Raw genomic sequence first — 27,470 nt, 5'->3', positions numbered from 1 at the left:
CCTGATATAACCTATACAGTTATAATATTGGAGAAGTGTATATTATTGTTTTCGTGTGGTACACTTCTTCCGATTACCTGACGAAGGTCCTTGTAGGATCGTTGTTTGTTTATTAATAAAGGTACGTGGTGGAGCTCATGAGTGTGTGGGCTCTATTTATTTTATATCGACTAAATGATGTGCGTTTGATCACATTTGACTACAATAGGGGTTGAACAATAGTCCTGTAAACACCCTATATTCCTCACTAATCATGGAACTGTAGCCTAATGACAGTTGTTGTGAACCGCACTCCAGGCTTCAGGTTTAAACTGCTAAGTGTGATTATCAAATCAAATCAAATCAAATTTTATTGGTCACATGCGCCGAATACAACAGGTGCAGACATTGCAGTGAAATGCTTACTTACAGCCCTTAACCAACAGTGCATTTATTTTAAACAAAAAAAGTAAGAATAAAACAACAACAACAAAAAAGTGTTGAGAAAAAAAGAGCAGAAGTAAAATAAAGTGACAGTAGGGAGGCTATATATACAGTAAAATAAAGTGACAGTAGGGAGGCTGTATATACAGGGGGGTACCGTTGCAGAGTCAATGTGCGGGAACACCGGCTAGTTGAGGTAGTTGAGGTAATATGTACATGTGGGTAGAGTTAAAGTGACTATGCATAAATACTTAACAGAGTAGCAGCAGCGTAAAAAGGATGGGGTGGGGGGCAGTGCAAATAGTCCGGGTAGCCATGATTAGCTGTTCAGGAGTCTTATGGCTTGGGGGTAGAAGCTGTTGAGAAGTCTTTTGGACCTAGACTTGGCACTCCGGTACCGCTTGCCGTGCGGTAGCAGAGAGAACAGTCTATGACTAGGGTGGCTGGAGTCTTTGACAATTTTGAGGGCCTTCCTCTGACACCGCCTGGTATAGAGGTCCTGGATGGCAGGGAGCTTTGCCCCAGTGATGTACTGGGCCGTACGCACTACCCTCTGTAGTGCCTTGCGGTCAGAGGCCAAGCAGTTGCCATACCAGGCGGTGATGCAACCAGTCAGGATGCTCTCGATGGTGCAGCTGTAGAATTTTTGAGGATCTGAGGACCCATGCCAAATCTTTTTAGTCTCCTGAGGGGGAATAGGCTTTGTCGTGCCCTCTTCACGACTGTCTTGGTGTGTTTGGACCATGATAGTTCGTTGGTGATGTGGACACCAAGGAACTTGAAGCTCTCAACCTGTTCCACTACAGCCCCGTCGATGAGAATGGGGGCGTGCTCAGTCCTCTTTTTTTTTCCTGTAGTCCACAATCATCTCCTTTGTCTTGGTCACGTTGAGGGAGAGGTTGTTGTCCTGGCACCACACGGCCAGATCTCTGACCTCCTCCCCTATAGGCTGTCTCATCGTTGTCGGTGATCAGGCCTACCACTGTTGTGTCGTCGGCAAACTTAATGATGGTGTTGGAGTCGTGCCTGGCCATGCAGTCATGGGTGAACAGAGAGTACAGGAGGGGACTGAGCACGCACCCCTGAGGGGCCCCCGTGTTGAGGATCAGTGTGGCAGATGTGTTGTTACCTACCCTTACCACCTGGGGGCGGCCCGTCAGGAAGTCCAGGATCCAGTTGCAGAGGGAGGTGTTTAGTCCCAGGATCCTTAGCTTAGTGATGAGCTTAGAGGGCACTATGGTGTTGAATGCTGAGCTGTAGTCAATGAATAGCATTCTCACGTAGGTGTTCCTCTTGTCCAGGTGGGAAAGGGCAGTGTGGAGTGCGATAGAGATTGCATCATCTGTGGATCTGTTGGGGCGGTATGCAAATTGGAGTGGGTCTAGGGTTTCTGGGATTATGCTGTTGATGTGAGCCATGACCAGTCTTTCAAAGCACTTCATGGCTACAGACGTCAGTGCTACGGGTCGGTAGTCATTTAGGCAGGTTATCTTAGAGTTCTTGGGCACGGGGACTATGGTGGTCTGCTTGAAACATGTTGGTATTACAGACTCAGTCAGGGACATGTTGAAAATGTCAGTGAAGACACTTGCCAGTTGGTCAGCACATGCTCGGAGTACACGTCCTGGTAATCCGTCTGGCCCTGCGGCCTTGTGAATGTTGACCTGCTTAAAAGTCTTACTCACATCGGCTACGGAGAGCGTGATCACATAGTCGTCCGGAACAGCTGGTGCTCTCATGCATGCTTCAGTGTTGCTTGCCTCGAAGCGAGCATAGAAGTGGTTTAGCTCGTCTGGTAGGCTTGTGTCACTGGGCAGCTCGCGGCTGTGCTTCCCTTTGTAGTCTGTAATAGTTTTCAAGCCCTGCCACATCCGACGAGCGTCAGAGCCAGTGTAGTATGATTCAATCTTAGACCTGTATTGACTCTTTGCCTGTTTGATGGTTCGTCGGAGGTCATAGCGGGATTTCTTATAAGCGTCCGGGTTAGAGTCCCGTTCCTTGAAAGCGGCAGCTCTACCCTTTAGCTCAGTGCGGATGTTTCCTGTAATCCATGGCTTCTGGTTGGGGTATGTACGTACGGTCACTGTGGGGACGACATCATCGATGCACTTATTGATGAAGCCAGTGACTGATGTGGTGTACTCCTCAATGCTGTCTGAAGAATCCCGGAACATGTTCCAGTCTGTGCTAGCAAAACAGTCCTGTAGCTTAGCATCTGCGTCATCTGACCACTTTTTTATTAACCGAATCACTGGTGCTTCCTGCTTCAGTTTTTGCTTATAAGCAGGAATCAGGAGGATAGAGTTATGGTCAGATTTGCCAAATGGAGGGCGAGGGAGAGCTTTGTATGCATCTCTGTGTGTGGAGTAAAGGTGGTCTAGAGTTTTTTTTTCCCTCTGGTTGCACATTTAACATGCTGGTAGAAATTAGGTAGAACGGATTTAAGTTTCCCTGCATTAAAGTCCCCGGCTACTAGGAGCGCTGCATCTGGATGAGCGTTTTCCTGTTGATTAATGGCCTTGTACAACTCATTCAGTGCAATCTTAATGCCAGCATTGGTTTGTGGTGGTAAATAGACAGCTATGAAAAATATAGATGAAAACTCTCTTGGTAAATAGTGTGGTCTACAGCTTATCATAAGATACTCTACCTCAGGCGAGCAAAACCTCGAGACTTCCTTGGTATTTGATTTTGTGCACCAGCTGTTGTTTACAAATATACAGAGACCGCCACCCCTTGTCTTACCAGAGTCTGCAGTTCTGTCCTGTCGATGTAGCGTATAGCCCGCTAGCTGAATGTTATCATTGTTGTCGTTCAGCCACGACTCCGTGAAACATAAGATATTACAGTTTTTAATGTCCCGTTGGTAGGATAACCGTAATCTTAAATCGTCAATTTTATTCTCAAAAGATTGAACGTTGGCTAATAGGATTGATGGGAGAGGCAGTTTACTCGCTCGCCGTCGGATCCTTACGAGGCACCCAGATCTGCGTCCGCGATATCTCCGTCTCTTCCTCACGCGAATGACGGGGATCTGGGCCTTGTCGGGTGTCTGTATGATATCCTTCGCGAACGTCTCGTTGAAGAAAAAATATTAGTCCAATGCGAGGTGAGTAATCGCTGTCCTGATATCCAGAAGCTCTCTTTGGTTATAAGAGACGATGGCAGAAACATTATGTACAAAATAAATTACAAATAACGCGGAAAAACACACATAATAGTACAATTGGTTAGAGGGCTGTAAAACGGCAGCCATCTTCTTCCGGCGCTGTTCTTCCTTTAGAGTTCCATAATGATTCAAATAGGTTACATGTCCCAAATGATTGCACAACTTTAGCCTAATATGATCCACATTTGCTGGCGACCCTCAGGAACAACTTACATGGACATGACAGAAGAAAGAAAGGGAAACGGACTAGAATGGAATTATGCAAAATCTAGGCTACAAATTGAAGGAAACTAACACTAAAATGACAGTTATAAATCAATGGGTATTACTGATAGTGGCTAATATTTAACATGATACAAATATTAAAGAAAAAATTGAGAAAAGCCTGGGCACATAATTCAAACATTCTAAAGAGCATAAATCAACTCAGTACGTTCAGTGCTACAGGAACCTATAGCTTGGGTCTCATCCCGCAAATCAGGAGGACATACGATTAACATTCTGAATAATGGCACAGCTATTTGTAGCCTACTTCACTGCGGAAAAGGGGCCGCAATACATGTCATGTTGATATGATTTTCAGTTTGCTTCCTGCTGACATCTTAAACAATTGCTATTTGTATTTACAATCCCTTTCTCCTCTTCCAAACAGATGGATTACTCATTTACCAAGCTCTCATCAATAGCTCTCAATTTATAATTTACAGTGCATGGAGAACGATGTTAGTCAATGTTTTTTACGCTCTGAACTTACAGGGGCTCGACCTTATTCATAGTTTCCTCATGTTAAAAATGGTGAATTATGAGGAAATTAAATCAAGGTCCATCTGTAGACACACCTACATTTATTTGATCTCCATCCCAAACGTGTACCTTGAAAAACAGACTTTCCCCATGTGTAAATTCAAGGTTAGAATATGTGTAGAGAGAAAAGTGAATAAAACTGGGAATAAAGTTCGTAACTCGGGTCTGAATTTCCCCCATTCTGAATCTAGCTTACAACTACAGTCTTACGGTGATTTCACACAACATAGGATGAAGTAAGAATCGGGCGGTTTCCATTGACATGGAGATGCTGTGAAGTACAGAGCCTGGGGGTGTTTTTGGCCCCATCTGGACAGAAAGAAGGTGAAAAGAGATCATGCAGAGTGACATCCGTTCAACATGTGAAGAAGAGATCATGCACAGTGACATCCGTTCAACATGTGAAGAAGCCAAGAAGAAAGGCTAACAGTGAGGCTAACAGTGATCTTTTGACTGTTCAAAAGATCACTGTGTGAGCCTCCATGGCCCACTGTAACGGTGATCTTTTGACTGTTTGTGAGCACATAAAGCCAGAGGAGCCCAGGGTTCCATATAAGAAAAAGGCCACCAGTGGGCCAGTCAGGGAGAAGAGTCTAATGGGGCTCCCAGCACTAACTGCTGCAGAGCAGAGATATGGCCTCTCCAGGCCTCTTGGATTGGTTAACTGAGGAAGGAAGAAGCCAGCAGAGCGCAGTACATCCCTGGCTGTGAGAGGCTGCTGAGGTCAATAGGGGGATGTAGTCTTGCAAACTGCAGATAGAGAACAGTAGGCTCACCACAGGACACACAGATCAACAGCTTGGGCCAGTTGGAGAGCCATGACCACCAATAGAACAGGTTGAGAGTGGTGCTAGTCAGAATACTGAGCAGGTCGAGATGGGAGTTGTGCCCTTTAAATTATAAATACCTCTGATAATGTAGGTGCCTGGTAGTTCATTAACAATAGCCCATTTACCCTGTTAGAGGACGGATATCAATATGGAGACAAGTATTTACAGAGCAATTAGGGAGAGAAAGCTGTAGTGTTGTGAGATTTAGTGGCGATGGTGATTTTCCAGGGTTCCGGAAAACGATGATAGAAGGAAACAATGCCACTTGAGGTCAGCCAAAAGTTTTCGCCTCATCCATCTATATCCTGCTGACCACTGTGTTCTGTGTTCTGTGTTCTGTGTTCTGTGTTCTGTGTTCTGTGTTTGCATGCAGGACACGGGAGGCTTAGAGGACACACTCAGGATAAGAGAAAGAGGGTCTGATTTCTGTAACACTTATGGTACCCATCTATATCAAACCTCCCTATAGTGTCACTGAATGGTATTTGATGACACTGTAATGGAAACAGTGAATTCAGCATTCCTTGCTTCATAAATTATTTATTGCCCAAGGGTCCTAATATCGACTGTGTGATGACCGTGCCAGGATAGCCAAGGTAAAGAGTCACCTTGATCATTCTGAAGCATTGGACACTGCACCTGATCAGTCCAGGGGACTAACATGTTCTCAGGATCCATCTGTTTCCCTCTGTTAATGACACTGCAGCCAGTGCTGTCCTCAAAGCATTTTCTTTCAGCATCAGAGAATCAATGTATTCAAACTAGCATTTCTCGCTTTTCTGTGTCTGTTTTCCCCCCAAAGGCCTCTCTGCAATGTACAGTTTACTTTGAGGTCGCTAGGTTGTCAGGTTGATGCTGATGTTTCCTGACGATGTTATTTTTAAGTCCTTTTTACTTTTTAAGCATTTGCCGTTTCTGTTTGTAACTTTGCAGACCATGTTTCCAGCTCCCCATGCTCTCACAGAGTGCTTTGACATCTCAACAACAAACAACTTGCGGAAAAATACATTCCATTCTACTACTAAGTATTTTTTTTGTATAATGAGAAATACATCATTTTATTATTCTCTGGTTATGGCATTTTGCTTTGTCTCCTGAGTCTATACACCTTAGAGAAGGCTGGCTCTAAACAGGCATTGACAAGGGGCCTATTTTCTATCAGGCTGGTTAGTTGTGATAACCTTGGAGGAGCGGGAGAAGGGATTTGAGGCAGAAGCCATCAGAGAGACCCTTTTTATGGCCACATCAGGTCACGATTCTGTCTGACTCATCCATGCCTCAACTGCCCATTTATCTCATTTATCAACACAATTGCAAATTGTTCTCCGGCAGTCTTTCCCGCTGAAGGACTTCCAAAATAAAGATAGGAGGAGGAGGAGACGACGTAGACTTAGTCTCCATGGAAACATGAATGTGTGAAGTCGCTGGAGTTCGTGTCTCTCCATCTGGATAATGTGTCCGTTCAGGCTACTGCCCCCAAGCGTTCCTTAAATTCCCTCACCCTAAGCAGTAGTGCTATTTGTAGAAGTAGAACCCTTTTGGGTTCAAAGTAGAACCCTTTCCACGGAGGGCTGTACATGGAACCCAAAAGGGTTCTACCTAGAACCAAAAAGGGTTCTACCTAGAACCAAAAAGGGTTCTCCTATGGGGACAGCCGAAGAACCCTTTTGGAACCCTTTTTTCTAAGAGTGTACCCTATAGACTGTTGCAGCTTTAATCACAAAACAGCATAGGAGAAATGGGAGGTACTCTTTTCTGTGCGTTTCTTAATGCTATTGAGCTAAACGAGTCAACAGTGATGATGATGGTAGAGAATGAGTACAGCTATTTGTCTCACATCCTTGTTTCTCTTGTATTTACAGCTCCATTCATGAAATTATGTTTATTTATAACCTTTGAGTTATTGGTCAATGGTAACCTGTTGTACATGCATTCTTTCACTATTGGTTCAATGTTCTGGTTGTATGACAACACAACCTGAGAGCTCACAGAATCAGCAGCAGTCTGATATGGGAGGGAGTTGGGAGCTGGCTGAGTGGAGGGGCTTGGGGGTGTAGTAACTAGATAGGGAGGTTTCCTGTAAATATTTCACTGGTTCTCCCCAGACCCCATGCAGCTGAGGCGGAGCACCAGTAATGGTATGCTGTTGTAGAACGCAGCAGGCAGGAGTGGAGCAGAATCATGAAAACAGATTGGGTCCATGGATTAATTCCCAGCATGTCCCCATCAGTCACTGCAATTATTCATGCCGCCATGAAAGATAACAGAGTTAAAAATAAAAACTGGTGGGGGCCTTAGGATCAACTTAATTACAACAACACTCACCTCGGAAGAGGCCAACAGGGGCGCCCACAGATATCCTGTCACCACGTCCGCTCTGAAAAGGGAGAAGCACTCGGTATGCCTCGTGTGGAGTGGAAGGAACCCATTGGGCACGCAAATCAAATCAAATCAAATCAAATTGTATTTGTCACATACACGTGTTTAGCAGATGTTTTAGCGGGTGTAGCGAAATGCTTGTGCTTCTAGCTCCGACAGTGCAGTAATATCTAACAAGTCATATCTAAAAATGTCACAACATATACCCAATACACACAAAACTAGTAAGGAATGGGATTTAAGAATATATACATATATGGACAAGCAATGACAGAGTGGCATGGACTAAGATACAGTAGAATGTTATAGAATAGAATGCAGTATATACATACAGTGAGGGAAAAAAGTATTTGATCCCTTGCTGATTTTGTACGTTTGCCCACTGACAAAGAAATGATCCGTCTATCATTTTAATGGTAGGTTTATTTGAACAGTGAGAGACAGAATAACAACAAAAAAATCCAGAAAAACGCATGTCAAAAATGTTATAAATTTATTTGCATTTTAATGAGGGAAATAAGTATTTGACCCCCTCTCAATCAGAAAGATTTCTGGCTCCCAGGTGTCTTTTATACAGGTAACGAGCTGAGATTAGGAGCACACTCTTAAAGCGATTGCTCCTAATCTCAGCTTGTTACCTGTATAAAAGACACCTGTCTACAGAAGCAATCAATCAATCAGATTCCAAACTCTACACCATGGCCAAGACCAAAGAGCTCTCCAAGGATGTCAGGGAGAAGATTGTAGACGTACACAAGGCTGGAATGGGCTACAAGACCATTGCCAAGCAGCTTGGTGAGAAGGTGACAACAGTTGGTGCGATTATTCGCAAATGGAAGAAACACAAAAGAACTGTCAATCTCCCTCGGCCTGGGGCTCCATGCAAGATCTCACCTCGTGGAGTTGCAATGATCATGAGAACGGTGAGGAATCAGCCCAGAACTACACGGGAGGATCTTGTCAATGATCTCAAGGCAGCTGGGACCATAGTCACCGAGAAAACAATTGGTAACACACTACACCGCGAAGGACTGAAATCCTGCTTTGCCTGCAAGGTCTCCCTGCTCAAGAAAGCACATATACAGGCCCGTCTGAAGTTTGCCAATGAAACATCTGAATGATTCAGAAGAGAACTGGGTGAAAGTGTTGTGGTCAGATGAGACCAAAATCAAGCTCTTTGGCATCAACTCAACTCGCCGTGTTTGGAGGAAGAGGAATGCTGCCTATCACCCCAAGAACACCATCCCCACCTTACATTTACATTTTATCAGACGCTCTTATCCAGAGCGACTTACAGTTAGTGAATACCTTTTTATTATTATTTTATTTTTATTTTTTTATACTGGCCCCCCATGGGAATCGAACCCACAACCCTGGCGTTGCAAACGCCATGCTCTATCAACTGGGCTACATCCCTGCCGGCCATTCCCTCCCCTACCCTGGACGACGCTGGGCCAATTGTGCGCCGCCCATGAGTCTCCCGGTCGCGGCCGGCTGCGACAGAGCCTGGATTCGAACCAGGATCTCTAGTGGCACAGTTAGCACTGCGATGCAGTGCCTTAGACCACTGCGAGGCACCTTCAAACATGGAGGTGGAAACATTATGCTTTGGGGGTGTTTTTCTGCTAAGGGGACAGGACAACTTCACCGCATCAAAGGGACGATGGATGGGGCCATGTACCGTCAAATCTTGGGTGAGAATCTCCTTCCCTCAGCCAGGGTATTGAAAATGGGTCGTAGATGGGTATTCCAGCAATGACCCAAAACACACGGCCAAGGCAACAAAGGAGTGGCTCAAGAAGAAGCGCATTAAGGTCCTGGAGTGGCCTAGCCAATCTCCAGACCTTCATCCCATAGAAAATCTGTGGAGGGAGCTGAAGGTTCGAGTTGCCAAACATCAGCCTCGAAACCTTAATGACTTGGAGAAGATCTGCAAAGAGGAGTGGGACAAAATCCCTCCTGAGATGTGTGCAAACCTGGTGGCCAACTACAAGAAACGTCTGACCTCTGTGATTGCCAACAAGGGTTTTGCCACCAAGTACTAAGTCATGTTTTGCAGAGGAGTCAAATACTTATTTCCCTCATTAAAATGCAAATCTATTTAGAACATTTTTGACATGCGTTTTTCTGGATTTCTTTGTTGTTATTCTGTCTCTCACTGTTCAAATAAACCAACCATTAAAATTATAGACTGACCATGTCTTTGTCAGTGGACAAACATACAAAATCAGCAGGGGATCAAATACTTTTTTCCCCTCATTGTATGTGATGAGTAGTCCCAGGTGTAAACATTATTAAAGTGACTAGTGTTCCATTTCTTAAAGTGGCCAGTGATTTCAATAGGCAGCAGCAGCCTCTAATGTGCTAGTGATGGATATTTAACAGTCTGATGGTCTTGAGATAGAAGCTGTTTTTCATTCTCTCTGTCCCAGCTTTGATGCACCTGTACTGACCTCGCCTTCTGGATGATAGCGGGGTGAACAGGCAGTGGCTCGGGTGGTTGATGTGCTTGATGATCTTTTTGGCCTTCCTGTGACATCGGGTGCTGTATGTGTCTTGGAGGGCGGGTAGTTTGCCCCCGGTAATGCGTTCGGCAGACCGCACCAACCTCTGGAGAGCCCTGCGGTTGTGGGCGGTGCAGTTGCCGTACCAGGCGGTAATACAGCCCGACAGGATGCTCTCAATTGTGCATCTGTAAAAGTTTTTTGGGGGTTTTGGTGCTAAGCCGAATTTCTTCAGCCTCCTGAGGTTGAAGAGGCTCTGTTGCGCCTTCTTCACCACACTGTCTGTGTGGGTGGACCATTTCAGTTTGTCGGTGATGTGTACGCTAAGGAACTTGAAGCTTTCCACCTTCTCCACTGCGGTCCCGTCGATGTGGATAGGGGGGACTCGGTCTCGTCATTGTTGGTAATCAAGCCTACTCTGCTGTTTCCTGAAGTCCACAATTATCTCCTTTTCCTGGCACCATACTCCCAGAGCCCTTACCTCCTCCCTGTAGGCGGTCTCGTCATTGTTGGTAATCAAGCCTACTACTGTTGTGTCGTCTGCAAACTTGATGATTGAGTTGGAGGCGTGCTTGGCGACGCAGTCATGGGTGAACAGGGAGTACAGGAGGGGGCTGAGCACTCACCCTTGTGGGGCCCCAGTGTTGAGGATCAGCGAAGTGGAGATGTTGTTTCCTACCTTCACCACCTGGGGGAGGCCTGTCAGGAAGTCTAGGACCCAGTTGCACAGAGCTTAATGATGAGCTTGGAGGGGACTATGGTTTTGAATGCTGAGCTATGGTTGAATCAACGTTGTTTCCACATCATTTCAATGAAATGAATAGACATTGAATTGACGTTTGTGCCCAGTGGGTAGGCACTAGGCAGGAGGTTCATGTCAAGAGTGTGGGTTTTCGTAACCGTTTCAACCATTCATTACCTCCCACAAATCGATTGGGAGTTTAATTTGATTACCTGGCTGATCTCTCTGTCTCAGACTCTCCCAGACTCTAACAAAAGTTGTGCCGTAGTCTGACTAATCTCAGTCGCCCCCCAGGCTGTGATGGCCTTGCCTCTTAATGTTTTTGAAAAGGATTTCATTATTACAGTCGTGGGTGGGTCTAAAATCCTCTGTTCTTCTCTTCGCCAGTAATTCTATTATAAAAAAGTTCAGATTATTCTTTGCCGAACTAGCTACTGTACTGTAATATCCTGTGGAACTCACTGCTACTTAAACAGCTTATCATTATTAAGACATGCAGTCTGTGTGGTAAAGGGGATAGAATTAGTTCCCCCTTGCGGTTCATCAGATCCATTATCCTACTTTAGTGATCCATCATCCCACTTTAGTGATCCATCATCCTACTTTAGAGATCCATCACACTACTTTTGTGATCCATCATCCTACTTTAGTGATCCATCATCCTACTTTAGGGATCCATCATCCTATTTTAGGGATCCATCATCATACTTTAGTGATCCATCATCCTACTTTAGTGATCCATCATACTACTTTAGTAATCCATCATCCTACTTTAGTGATACATCATCCCACTTTAGTGATCCATTATCCTACATTAGTGATCCATTATCCTACTTTAGTTATCCATAATCCTATTTTAGTGATCCATCATACTACTTTAGTGATCCATCATTCACTGATATGTATTACATTTCCTTTATTACTCAGTTCTGTGAAAAAGACCCATTTCCATTCCCAGAAGAAGGAAGCAACTCTTAAGTTGTGGATGTTAATTATGGATGCCTGCCTTCCAAATAAAGTGCCAGGTTTGCCTCTGGCTGGCTACCCTCCTGACGTGACACAATGAAAGCAGAGACGGTTTCTCCAGAGAGATGTTCCAACATGCCCCAAGCAGCACGGTTTGAGAGTGCCCATGTTCCGAGGCGAAACTTCGACATGAAGAAGATAATATTCAATCAACAAACAAGAATTTGCATCTTACAGCCAGATTTAGCACTACAGTAAAAATGGGAGGGGGGAGGGGAGGGGGGTTGTCATCATGTAGAGGTAAGTTGGCTATTTCACTTGAGAAGATGTCACCAAAGTGAAAATGGAAAAATACATTTTAAGCTGTGTTGGCTATTTCACTTGAGGTAATGTCAAAGACTCCTTGCAAAAGGCCATACAGGTAATGAGAGATTAATTCTAAGGTCTCACTCCACATTAATAATACCTGCCTGGGACCAAACGGCTCTCAAACGCTGCCGAGGAGCAAAGCAAGCACAGGAATGAATAATACATTATACATAATGACAGTGAGAACAGACGCAAGCAAAGGGTTCAAGAAAGCTTTGCATAGAGAAGAAAAAACAGACAGAAGGCCTGGATAAGAAGTGCAGCATTCCACTTCAAACCCCGATGGAGGGAGCAGAATCTAATGGGCTGTGTAGGATGGCAGGCTGTGGATTAACTGTCGTGTAACAGGTACTGGATAGGGCTAGGCCAATAAATAAACCTGTGCTGGATCACAGGAGGTTGTGGCACCTTCACTGGGGAGAACGGGCTCGTGGTAATGGCTGGAGCGGAATTGTGTAATGGTATCAAATAAGTCAAACACATGGTTTGACGCCATTCCATTTACTCCATTCCAGCCATTATTATGAGCCGTCCTCCCCTCAGCAGCCTCCACTGTACTGGATCATGAAGGACACGCTACACAGAGATACAACTTTTATTACAATAATGTCTTTAAAATACATATAATAACTAGGGTCAGTTGTTTTGGTTGGTTCTTGTGTTTTTTTTTTCTTTGACCGGTATTTCCAGCATTATCCACTTGGTTTGACGCAGGTAGAAAATCCTGTGAAATGATCTTTAATTGACACAAGCTGTCGCCAATCAATCAATCAATGTCTGGGTGTGCCTGAGTGTTTGATGTGGGGATCGCCTAAGCCATGGGAGGCGTAGCTCTACGAATCTTAATTCCACAAAGCCTGTTATTTGGTAGGGAATACTATTTGTAGATCAGTGATTCTACACCTCACTTTGCTCAAGCTGATCCTCTCCAATGGACTCTGGGTCAATTAGGTTCAGTTAAATGGGTCAATCAGGGTCAGTTAAAAGAGAGAGTCAGTAGCTAGGTTTCCATCCAATCGGTAACAGATTTTCATGCGAATATTCTAAAATCCACATCAAGAAAATATGCACATTTTCCCCAACAGTGTTGTGTTTCCACCAAACTGAATTGTTGAGGATAAAAATCAGTGTGTGATGACGTAGTGCACACAAAATGTACTTTTTCGCTTACGTTTTCATGTACTGAATAAAAATCTAATGTTCAATGTGTTTCCATCGCATTTTCAACTCTACCAATAGTTTGGTCACAAAAACTGTTGCTTTAAATAGCAAATGTGCCTAGTCTGGTATTGGCACGTCCACTTTAGCCAACAGTTTACAGATACAGTTAGGGCAGTCTACAATACATGATTACATTATTATGGATAAGAGCGAGAATATTTGTATTTGTCAAACGGCAGTCAAGCATCGATCATCATTTATCAGAATAAGACCCTCGACATTTATTGGAAAAGAGCATCAAACTCATACCATGCACTTTCACCACCCTGTGAAGTTCATCATCATTTATTTAATCTGTAGCCTAATAAACTGCATGGTTTCCCGAGTCGTAGTGGGAGGACCACACAACATATCATCGCGTGACTCTAAGTTTACTTCGATGTGATGGTTATTATATCAATGTGATGGTTATTATATCAATATGATGGTTATCATATCAATATGATGGTTATCACATCAATATGATGGTTATTATATCAATATGATGGTTATCATATCAATATTATTATATCAATATGATGGTTATTATATCAATACGATGGTTATCATATCAGCATGGTGGTTATCATATAAATACGATGGTTATCATATTAATACGATGGTTATTATATCAATATGATGGTTATCATATTAATATGATGGTTATCATATCAATATGATGGTTATTTACATTACATTTACATCATTTAGCAGATGCTCTTTTCCAGAGAGACTTACAAATTTGTGCATTCAACTTATGATAGCCAGTGGGACAACCACTTTTTTTTTTTTACTGTTTTTTTTATGGGGGGCAGGGGAAGAAGGATTATTTTATACTATTCCAGGTATTCCTTAAAGAGGTAGGGTTTCAAGTGTCTCCGGAAGGTGGTCAGTGACTCCGCTGTCCTGGCGTCGTGGGGGAGCTTGTTCCACCATTGGGGTGCCAGAGCAGCGTATAGCTTTGACTGGGCTGAGCGGGAACTGTGCTTCTGTAGAGGTAGGGGAGCTAGCAGGCCAGATGATGAACGTAGTGCCCTCGTTTGGGTGTAGCGTCTGATCAGAGCCTGAAGGTAAGGAGGTGCCGTTCCCCTCACAGCTCCTTAGGAAAGCACCATGGTCATGTAGTAGATGCGAGCCTCAACTGGAAGCCAGTGGAGTGTGCGGAGGAGCGGGGTGACATGAGAGAACTTGGGAAGGTTGAACACCAGACGGGCTGCAGCGTTCTGGATAAATTGTAGGGGTTTAATGGCACAGGCAGGGAGCCCAGCCAACGGCGAGTTGCAGTAATCCAGACGGGAGATGACAAGTGCCTGGATTAGGACCTGTGCCGCTTTCTGTGTAAGGTACGGTCATACTCTGCGAATGATCATATCATTATTATAATCGTTATTATATCAATATGATGGTTATTATATCCGTATGATGGTTATCATATCAATGTGATGGTTATGATATCAATATGATGTTATTATATCAAAATTATGGTTATTATATCAATATGATGGTTATTATATCAATATGATGGTTATTATATCAAAATGGCGTTTCCACTGCCATTTCTCGCATAATTAATTTTACAGACACAAAACAATCCCACCATGTCCGGCGTCACCGGCCTGAATCTAATCCAATCTGGAGCCAATCAGTCTATATCTGTAAAGCACAGAATTAGCTTCCAAACGAGATTACGTTATTTCTCAAGCTATGTTTATAATTGAGGCATGATGACAATCGTTGACCCTGTTTTTCTGTTAGACAAAGTGCACAGTTGGGTGCCAGACAGATCCCCTGGTCATGAACAGATGCTGGGACCTACCAGAAGGAGCAAAGGTGGGCATCATAACATGTCCAGCAATGTGAATGCAATGGTTTAGCGACATACAAAATTAATTTCATTCACTGTTCACTTGCTATTTTCACAGCTTGTCAGGCAAGACCTCAGAATCAAAGTGTGTCATGCGACACAAGTACCCTTTTGACACCTCCTCTGTTGTTGCCAGTCTCCCTTGAAAAGTTGTACAAAAAAATACCTGACTTGATAAACTAGTAGGCTAATTCCCCAGCCAAGCAGATACAACTAGTAGAGTCATTTTGGTTGTGAAGTGCATTAGCAAAAAGCTTTGTCCTTTATTTGGAACAAAATGCAATTTACCACTTGGCTGTCTGTTATATCACCCTGTCACAGGTCCTCCCAGTCAACACCACCTCATAAGATTGCCTGCTGCCGTTGTTCAAGAGATGTTCAGTTTGCAGCCAGACAATCAGCATAGAGAAGACCAACAAGGGGGCCCTCATCAGCATCATGCAGACATGCCCTCACTGTGAGCATTCCTATGAATGGAACAGTCAGCCACATGTTGGCAAGTATCCGTAGCTTTCACAGGCTCCTCATTTGTACAAATACAGAAGGAAACCCACTTCATTACTTAACTTAACATAACCCAACAGTGAAACAAAATTTATGTAAACTGACTTATTTTATTTATGTTTTCCAATGCCTCGCAAAGAAGGGCACCTATTGGTAGGTGGCCAAATAAATAAAGCAAAAATTGATTATCCCTTTGAGCATGGTGAAGTTATTAATTACACATTGGATGGTGTATCAAGACACCCAGTCACTACAAAGATACACGCGTCCTTCCTAACTCAGTTGCCAGAGAAGAAGGAAACCACTCAGGGATTTCACCATGAGGTCAATGGTGACTTTAAAACAGTACCCGGGTTTAATGGCTGTGATAGGAGAAAACTGAGGATGGATCAACAACATTGTAGTTGCTCCACAATACTAACCCTAAATGACAGTGAAAAGAAGGAAGCCTGTACAGAATAAAAATATTCCAAAATATGCATCCTGTTTGCAATAAGGAACTAAAGTAAAACTTCAATAAATGTGGCAAAGAAATTCACTTATTGTCCTGAATACAGAGTTATGTTTGGGGAAAATGCAACACATCACTGAGTACCACTTTACATATTTTCAAGCATGGTGGTGGCTGCATCATGTTATGGGAATACCTTTCATTGGCAAGGACTAGGGAGTTTTTGGGGGGATAGAAATAAACAGAATTAAAAAAAATCCTTGAGGAGTTGCTAACCAAGATCACATTGAATTTTCCTGAGAGGCCAAGTTGCAGTTTTTACTTAAATTGGCTTGAAAATCTATGGCAAGACCTGAAAATAGCTGTCTAACAATGATCAACAACCAACTTGACGGAGCTTGAATACATTTTTTAAGAAGAATGTGCAAATATTGTACAATCCAGGCAAAGCTTTTAGAGACTTACCCAGAAAGTAGCCACCCTTTGCCTTGATGACAGCTTTGCACACTCTTGGCATTCTCTCAACCAGCTTCAAGAGGAATGCTTTTCCAACATTCTTGAAGGAGTTCCCACATATGCAGAGCACTTGTTGGCTGCTTTTCCTTCACTCTGCGGTCCGACTCATCCCAAACCATCTAAATTGGGTTGAAGTCGGATGATTGTGGAGGCTAGGTCATCTGATGCAGCACTCCATCACTCTCCTTATTGGTCAAATAGCCCTTACACAGCCTGGAAGTGTGTTTTGGGTCATTGTCCTGTTGAAAAACATATGATAGTCCCACTAAGCCCAAACCAGATGGGATGGCGTATCGCTGCAGAATGCTGTGGTAGCCATGCTGGTTAAGTGTGCTGTGAATTCTAAATAAATCACAGACAGTGTCACCAGCAAAGCACCCCCACACCATCACACCTTCTCCTCCATGCTTCACGGTGGGGACCACACATGCGGAGATCATCTGTTCACCTACTCTGCGTCTCACAAAGACACGGCGGTTGGAACCAAAAATCTCAAATTTGGACTCATCAGACCAAAGGACATTTCCACCGGTCTAATGTCCATCGCTCGTGTTTCTTGGTCCAAGCAAGTCTCTTCTTCTTATTGGTGTTATTTAGTAGTGGTTTCTTTGCAGCAATTCGACCATGGAGGCTTGATTCACAAAGTCTCCTCTGAACAGTTGATGTTGAGATGTCTGTTACTTGAACTCTGTGAAGCATTTATTTGGCTGCAATTTCTGAGGCTGGTAACTCTAATGAACTTATCCTCTGCAGCAGAGGTAACTCTGGGTCTTCCTTCCCTGTGGCGGTCCTCATGAGAGCCAGTTTCATCATAGCGCTTGATGGTTTTTGTGACTACACCTGAAGAAACTTTAAAAGTTCTTGAAATTTTCCGGATTGACTGACCTGTCTTAAAGTAATGATGGACTGTCGTTTCTCTTTGCTTATTTGAGCTGTTCTTGCCATAATATGGACTAGGTCTTTTACCAAATAGGGCTATATTCTGAATACCACCCCTGCCTTGTCACAACACAACTGATTGGCTCAAACGCATTAAGAAGGAAAGAAATTCCACAAATTAACTTTTAACAAGCCACACCTGTTAATTGAAATGCATTCCAGGTGACTACCTCATGAATCTGGTTGAGAGAATGCCAAGAGTGTGCAAAGCTGTCATCAAGGCAAAGGGTGGCTATTTGAAGAATCTCAAATATAAAATATATTTGGATTTGTTTAACACTTTTCTGGTTACTACATGATTCCATATGTGTTATTTCACAGTTTTGATGTCTTCACTATTTTTCTACAATGTAGAAAATAGTAAAAAATAAAGAAAAACCCTTGAATGAGTAGGTGTGTCCAAACTTTTGACTGGTACTGTATACTGAACAAAAATATAAAACGCAGCATGTAAAGTGTTGGTCCCATGTTTCATGAGCTGAAATAAAAGATTCCAGACCTTTTCCATACACACAAAAAGCTTATTTCTCTCAAATGTTGTGCACACATTTGTTTACATCCCTGTTAGTGAGCATTTCTCCTTTGCCAAGATAATCCATCCACCTGACAGGTGTGGCATATCAAGAAGCTGATTAAACGGTGTCCGTAGCATTTATCCGCTGCCATCACCTCATGTTTTAGCCTTATAATGCGTATAGTACGTCCAACAGGGTTGATCACGACTGCAGACCACGTGTAACCACGCCAGCCCAGGACCTCCACATCCGGCTTTTTCACCTGCGGGATCGTCTGAGACCAGCCACCTGGACAGCTGATGAAACTGTGGGTTTGCACAACTGAATAATTTTTGCACAAACTGTCAGAAACCGTCTCAGGGAAGCTCATCTGCGTGCTCGTTGTCCTCACCAGGGTCTTGACCTGACTGCAGTTTGGTGGCGTAATCGATCACCTTCGATGGCCATTGGCACCCTGGAGAAGTGTGCTCTTCACGGATGAATTCCGGTTTCAAATGTAATGGGGTAGATGGCAGACAGCGTGTATGGCGTTGTGTGGGCAAGCGGTTTTCTGATGTTGTGAACAGAGTGCCCCATGGTGGGGTTATGGTATGGGCAGGCATAATCTATGGACAACAAACACAATTGCATTTTATCGATGGCAATTTGAATGCACAGAGATACTGTGACGAGGTCCTGAGGCCCATTGTCGTGCCATTAATCCGCCGCCATCACCTCATGTTTCAGCATGATAATGCACAGCCCCATTTCGCAACTATCTGTAAAAAATTCCTGGAAGCTCAAAATGTCCCAGTTCTTCCATGGCCTGCATACTCACCAGACATGTCACCCATTGAGCATGTTTAGGATGCTCTGTATCGATGTGTACGACAGCGTGTTCCAGTTCCAGAAAATATCCAGCAACTTCGCACAGCCATTGAAGAGGAGTGGGACAACACTGCATGAGGCAAATGGTGGTCACTCACACCAGATCTTGACTGGTTAACTGATCCACGCCCCTACTTTTTTTTAGGTATCTGTGAGCAACAGATGCATACCTGTATTCCCAGTCATGTGAAATCCATAGATTAGGGCCTAATTAATTCATTTCAATTGACTGATTTCCTTATATGAACTGTAACGCAGTAAAATCTGAAATGATTGCATGTTACATTACATTATAGTCATTTAGCAGACGCTCTTATCCAGAGCGACTTACAGTTAATGAGTGCATACATTTTTTTTTTTTCATACTTTGCGTTCATATTTTTGTTCAGTGTAGATTAAAACACAATTTACCTATACTGGTCTCCAAATCTACATATCTTTCCACTAACTACTCAATACACACTACACTTCAACAGTTCAAACAAGAGATACCAAATGTTGGTCCTTTCTTTAGTGGCAGCAAGTTGATTTGGAAGTGCTGTCCATGTTGTTCCCTCAAACAGAAGATACACAGCTTTTATAAACCCCAGGTAGAGGCACCCTTAACCAATCAGAGCAACAGGCAATAAGCAACAGCAATCAGCTCAAACTATCCAATAGAAACATCACAAATCACACTACTCAAATTAACCTTGTCTCCCAGTCCTCCCCATCACAGTAGTCTCTCTCACCAGGCAACTGTGAGAAGAGACTATACAGTGGGGAAAAAAGTATTTAGTCAGCCACCAATTGTGCAAGTTCTCCCACTTAAAAAGATGAGAGAGGCCTGTAATTCTCATCATAGGTACACGTCAACTATGACAGACAAATTGAGAATTTTTTTGTAGGATTTGTAATGAATTTATTTTACAAATCACATTGTAGGATTTGTAATGAATTTATTTGCAAATTATGGTGGAAAATAAGTATTTGGTCACCTACAAACAAGCAAGATTTCTGGCTCTCACAGACCTGTAACTTCTTCTTTAAGAGGCTCCTCTGTCCTCCACTCGTTACCTGTATTAATGGCACCTGTTTGAACTTGTTATCAGTATAAAAGACACCTGTCCACAACCTCAAACAGTCACACTCCAAACTCCACTATGGCCAAGACCAAATAACTGTCAAAGGACACAGAAAACAAAATTGTAGACCTGCACCAGGCTGGGAAGACTGAATCTGCAATAGGTAAGCAGCTTGGTTTGAAGAAATCAACTGTGGGAGCAATTATTAGGAAATGGAAGACATGCAAGACCACTGATAATCTCCCTCGATCTGGGGCTCCACGCAAGATCTCACCCCGTGGGGTCAAAATGATCACAAGAACGGTGAGCAAAAATCCCAGAACCACACAGGGGGACCTAGTGAATGACCTGCAGAGAGCTGGGACCAAAGTAACAAAGCCTACCATCAGTAACACACTACGCCGCCAGGGACTCAAATCCTGCAGTGCCAGACGTGTCCCCCTGCTTAAGCCAGTACATGTCCAGGCCCGTTTGAAGTTTGCTAGAGTGCATTTGGATGATCCAGAAGAGGATTGGGAGAATGTCATATGGTCAGATGAAACCAAAATAGAACTTTTTGGTAAAACCTCAACTCGTCGTGTTTGGAGGACAAAGAATGCTGAGTTGCATCCAAAGAACACCATACCTACTGTGAAGCATGGGGGGTGGAAACATCATGCTTTGGGGGCTGTTTTTCTGCAAAGGGACCAGGATGACTGATCCGTGTAAAGGAAAGAATGAATGGGGCCATGTATCGTGAGATTTTTGAGTGAAAACCTCCTTCCATCAACAAGGGCATTGAAAATGAAACGTGGCTGGGTCTTTCAGCATGACAATGATCCCAAACACACCGCCCGGGCAACGAAGGAGTGGCTTCGTAAGAAGCATTTCAAGGTCCTGGAGTGGCCTAGCCAGTCTCCAGATCTCAACCCCATAGAAAATCTTTGGAGGGAGTTGAAAGTCTGTGTTGCCCAGCGACAGCCCCAAAACATCACTGCTCTAGAGGAGATATGCATGGAGGAATGGGCCAAAATACCAGCAACAGTGTGTGAAAACCTTGTGAAGACTTACAGAAAACGTTTGACCTGTGTCATTGCCAACAAAGGGTATATAACAAAGTATTGAGAAACTTTTGTTATTGACCAAATACTTATTTTCCACCATAATTAGCAAATAAATTCATTAAAAATCATATACAATGTGATTTTCTGGATTTTCTTTTCTCATTTTGTCTGTCATAGTTGACGTGTACCTATGATGAAAATTACAGGCCTCTCTCATCTTTTTAAGTGGGAGAACTTGCACAATTGGTGGCTGACTAAATACTTTTTTTCCCCACTGTATCAGCAACAGCTCAGTGTTCCTCAATGTGACACATGGGGCGTCATGGGAACAGAGAGCAGGGTGCACCATCAAGGGAGAGAATCCAACATGTGATGAGTGCCGACAGCTAGATTTGTGCAGGACTTGATTGTGAGCTCAGGATTGACCCCTGACTCCTCAGTTCAGTCAAGCCAGAGGGAGAATGATCCTGACTCCTCAGTTCAGTCAAACCGGAGGGAGAATGATCCTGACTCCTCAGTTCAGTCAAACCGGAGGGAGAATGTTCCTGACTCCTCAGTTCAGTCAAGCCAGAGGGAGAATGATCCTGACTCCTCATTTAATGACTCTTCCTGTGTTGAGAGCGGTGGGAAGGTATGTGGCACCATGTGGGCCCTGGTCTAAAGTAGTGCACTATTTAGGGAATAGGGTGGCATTGGGGACACAGACACCCCTCTAGGTATTTGTATGAGAATCACTCTATCCTGGCAGTTAAAAAGAAGAGTAAACAGCTATTCTATCCTCAGTCTAGAGGTAAAGAAAATGTCACATGAATTCCCACCAAATTACATCATATACTGTACCTTTTGTGATGACTGGCACTTTCTATAGTGAAGAGAGTGCGTGTGATCCAAGAGTAGAGAGTGAGGGAAAAACAACTCTTACTCTGTGAGAGTTCTATTTATCAGGTGAAGTTTGTCTCCTTCCCTAATTGTATGGACTATGTGTTCCAGCCACCTGGAAAGCAATAAAATACTCGGCACTGCAGTGACAGACCGTAATGAGAAACGACCTCTAAGCTCCTTTCATTACATAAACCTGTCCATTGCTTTAAGAGTTAGGTGTCATTTATGTGGGTGAGAAAAACAACCTCTACAGGAGACTGTGAATCAAACATATGAGTTGAGTTAATGTCATTCCATTATGTAAATTACTTAATTCCATGTGGTGTAGAACTAGGAAGCTGGCATCTTCAATATTGTAATAGTGTTCTTTTACAACGACCTGAATCTATCTGGCAAGAGCTGAGGGTGGGCTGAAACACAATGCAACAGAAGAGAAAAACAATACCACTTTAGTCTCGGTCAAACAGGACAATGTCTGATTAAAAATGCATACAACGCATATTAAGTTACATCGAATCCAATGCTGAACACGATAGCTGAGTCACACAGACATCTGTGAAACGGGACAGACGGAGCATTAGATTTCAACAAATGAGATTGCATTGTGACTGCATCCTTATTGACAGGTTTCTGAGGCTCCAACAGCTCAATCATCACCAGAACTCAGTCATCTACGCTTTTGTGCGTGCTGTCCATCAGCTGTCCATTATATTATGGATTGATTACATGGACCTTCTCCACCTTTCTACAGATTATCTTTCTTTGTAACATGCCATGTGGCCAATGCTGCAGTCATCATCCACATGCATGTGACAAACTACAGTTCCTCCTCTATGATTGTCTCTACTGAGATTCAGAAGAACTGTCTACTATTTAGGTCCAGTATTTATCTATTTTTTTGTTAGGGATCACATTGTGATCTTATCTTGTGCAAATTCAGAAAATCCTGCAAGAACAGTTTTTTTCGTATTTTATGGTCTCCCTTCACCTCCAACACCGTATCATGAGAAACAGGGTGAATCCATGTGAAATAATGAATGGCTAAGGGTGTTACGAAGAGTAATCATGTAAAAACATACATACAGTACGCGTCTAAAAATAGCTCACACCTAAAGCAAGATTCCAACAGCATATGGCTTTAATACTGAAAAATGAATTTTGTGTGGTGATTATTGCATTTCGAGCATACTGAGAAAATGAGAAAGATTTCCAACAGTTTCATGCTCTATTGGTGTATAATATCAGTGTGTAAGCTTGTTTTAACCAGTCTGTAAAATGCTCATCAGTTTCCTGTAGTGCTGTATTTACAACCCCCAGCAAGCGAGCAGCCCCTCTCTCTGCAGTATGATGTGCAGTGCCAGGCCTGATCTTGCATCGTAATGTCACACTGCATTTGAGTAACATCAATTTGGCAGTGATTTGGGATGGGGCTCTGCCTGGCAGCACATATGGCACATTGATCCTCGACAACCCACCGCTACAGTAAACTCTTAGAAAAAAAGGTTCTATCTAGAACCTAAAAGGGTTCTTCGGCTGTTCCCATAGGAGAACACTTTGAAGAAAAAGGTGCTATCTAGAACCTAAAAGAGTTATTCGGCTGTCCCCATAGGTCAGCCCTTTTTAATTCTAGGTATAACCCTTTTTGGTTCCAGGTAAAACCCTTTTGGTTTCCATGTAGAACCCAAAAGGGATCTACCTGGAACCAAAAAGGGTTATACCTAGAATTAAAAAGGGTTGACCTATGGGGACAGCCAAATAACTATTTTTTTTCTAAGAGCGTACTACAGTACTTAACATTTTAGTCATTTAGCAGACCCTCTTATCAAGGGCAACATACATTAAGGAAGGCATACTTTTTCATACTGGTCCCCTGTGGGATTTGAACCCACAATCCTGCCGTTGCAAGCGCCATGATCTACCAAATGAGCCACGCCGTGCTAGGTCCAGGTGTCAGCAATAAACCTTGATATGTATATACATAGCCTCTTATATACAAATCAGCACAGTAACCCAGCCTTGTACTTAAATGGTCCCAGCAAGGTAATCAGAGCAGTGTATAATGGATAAGACTGCAAGCACTCGCCTGAAGGATCATCTCATCTCATTATTCATTCATTTGCTGTTTTTTGAAAAAGCAACATTTTATTCATGTTTGATAAACAATCTCAGTGGTTGTCTGACTCTGCTGGCTGGCGTCTCCCTCACGTTGTTCACTCTTGTTGCTATTCTGCCATCTACTGGTCAAACAATGCTCCGGCGCCGTGCATCTTCCTGAGCGTTGAGCAGTGTGCTTCATTAGCAGTGTGGCTGTGCCTGTGGCTCCATGTAAGATGTCACCCATCCATAAGGTAGATGACACGTCGTATTAAAGCTCCACATCAGTGAAATCAGTGGTGTATTTGTGGCCGTGTTAGCATAAGTGGCCAATTACACAGCCCCTCTACGTACCGTGCTGTCTTTCACACCTCCCTCTCCATCCACCAACAATGTCTCAAAAGACCAGTACCATCTCATATTAAGTGCCCTGGAAACATCGTCTCTATGCATTAGTCAGGTTGTTCTTCCGTTGACACTTTAAATAAATATTTTTTGAATTGACAATGTCTTAGAAATAAATCAACTCATGTCAAACCAATTTCCGCTAAACTATTTTTTTTTTGATGAACGGCCTAATTGAATGTCGTGCCATCAAATGAAACAGGATTGACATTAAGGTGTAAGGAAATGCTATGCCAATGCATTATACCAATAGCTAGTCCGTGGCTTCATTCTTTCACAATGGGTATGTAGGACTATTTAACATTTGGGCTGGTGTCATATTAATGTAGTTCCATTGCTTTATGCCTCTGTGAAATACCATTGTATAATCCCAATGCTTCTGTTTAATGGAGCACTGAGGGGGTTTATGTGGTTAGTGAGTGTCAACAGGAACTGTCCAAACGACGACTGAGTCATTGATGTCTGCATAGTAAGACAGTCATTTTCAGTCAGAGTTTGGCCAAGTCTTGCAGATAAACTGTATCCGTTCTTGAAAGAGCCTTCCCATTCCTGCTGAAATGGATCAGTAGTAGTGGACTACTGTACAAGCTACATCAGACAACCAATACTTAATGAAATAACAGGGCCTAACCGACAGTTCTACCTTATCCTCTGTGCAGCGACGTCTCCATGTGCTGACATTCGTTACACAGGACAATTAAGTGCAGGGCTTGGCCTTACATAAAATCAAAACCCCATGCGAGTGTCCACATACATCACAAAAGAGCACAGCACATGGATATGACATAAGAGGAGTCCTGTTGGGTTTAGAGTGGTGTCTGTTCTCAAAATGTGTGTTCAGTTTGAACAAGTCTGTTTACTCAGAGCAGGAGGCCAACTGGCCTGGTTTTCTCCAGCCCTCCTGGGCTGGCTGGGCTGGCACTGATGGACTGTCTGTCGCCACTCCACACTGGTTCTTGGTTGTGTGTTACACAAGCTGACTGACTGTGTCTGTGTTTTTTGAGTGCCCAGGAGAGCAAGACAATCTCAGTGACAGATGCATTGATTTAAAGAGCCTGGGGCTGGGTGGATGAGTGGGGGAGCCAAATGTTCAAAAGCTGCTAACATTGACAGTACATCCCTTTAAGCCACTACAAACCCACATCGCTGTGAATTTGTGTTTTCCACGAATTCGGTCATACTTTAATATCCTTAAGAGTCTATTGACGCACCCGTGTGTCAATCTAATTAACATAATAAAACAATCCCCATCAAAATCTGTCAGTTTAAGCTAGAGATAAAAAAATATGTTTTTCATAGGCTGTCTCAATCCACCGCATCCGTCTATGTCGGCCTACTAACTACACTAACCCCACAACATGATTGTGTTCTCTGTTTTGCTCTACGACCCCCACAAGTGTCACGGGACTCGTCTGAAAGTAACCCGGTACCGGTTTAAAAAACTGAATGGAGTTATGGAGGTAGTTTTGTCCCAACAAAAAAAGGGGGTTAAATATGTGTAAGAAAAACAAAAGTATTTCTTGAACTTTCTTATCTCCTAGATATAGGACAGACACTTCAAAACCTTGTTTGTTACGATTTATTTTTTTACTGTCTGTTTTGCCATTTATGAATGTGTTATTCAATGTGTTTCTATGGGCTATAGTAGTAAAGGCCAAATTCTATATTTTATCAAATAGTACTTAAATTTTTCCTAAAATTCCAAATCAAATATTGAAATGATCCATGGCATGATAATCTTAAAACAAATCCATATGTCAGCTTAGCAATATTTACCTGGAGCTAACCCTGCAGATAGCACTACTGGGTGATCTGAAAAGTCATAGTCAATCGATCAATAACATAATAATATTATTAGCAAAAATGTTTATTTTCAATTCACAATCTGTAGAAACTATGAGAATAGAAAGGTTCAGAACTTTTCTAAGACATCACAGTACAGTTGAAATATATATGGAAAATATAAATCCTATATGGATGGTGTTAAAAGATAGATGGGAGGTATTGAATGGAATTGAAGGATGGGACTAATAACAACTAACAACAAACAATAACAAGATAACTAATAATGTAGGCACGCTGTGTCCATAATAAGTGTATGGGTTGTAGGTTGGGAGCTTTTGTGAAGGAGCACAGTTAGAAAGATATGGCATATAGAAGCAAACCGGATGGACATCATGGAAATGATCGGAGAGGTTGAGAGTAGAAGAAGTTCAGGAGAAAGAAGAAACAAAATGTAATTATTGTAAAATTGACTGTGTCCATAAAATGTAGATAGTGGGTATGGGCTGGAAGTAGAGGCCTAGGCGTTGTTGTTTACTAGTTTACCCCAAGTGGGGAAAGGGTGGCGGGGTTGGAAAGTAATAAAGGGAAATATATATATATTTTTTTAAGGATATGTATGTAAAAAAGAAAGAAAGAAAAAAATATATAATAATATGTGTATGTATGTATGTGGGTGTGTATGTGTGTGTGTATGTGTGTATATGTATATATATTTATATGTATGTATGTGTGTATATATATATATATATATAAAACATGGGGAATTGGAAGTGATGCAGACAATTACATTGATGGAAGTTACAATCTATCTGCAATATTAAGCTGATCTACCCCCTAAAAAAATAAAAAAATAAGTGGTGGGTGGGTGTGTGTATTACATGTCTCCAGCATGAAATGGAGATGATTTATCACATATGATTTGTCAGTTTCCACAAGAACAAAGAACATACTACTAATGAATGGAGAGAGTATGTTGGGAAGTCTTGTTCCTAGAAAATATAATCATGACTGAATACACGTTTACATGATGTACTACCTACTGTATGTATCATACTCCCAGGAGCCAACACAATCCCTTCGTGGAAAATCAATGTAGCCCCTCGTTTGCCAAACTGACTGCCTCTCTCTCTCCAGTGGTGGAACCAATTAAATCCT

The sequence above is a fragment of the Coregonus clupeaformis genome, chromosome 13, assembly GCF_020615455.1.
Source record: "Coregonus clupeaformis isolate EN_2021a chromosome 13, ASM2061545v1, whole genome shotgun sequence".
Lineage (NCBI taxonomy): Eukaryota > Metazoa > Chordata > Actinopteri > Salmoniformes > Salmonidae > Coregonus > Coregonus clupeaformis.
The sequence above is the reverse complement of the archived record's forward strand: the minus strand, read 5'-3'. Positions refer to the sequence as shown.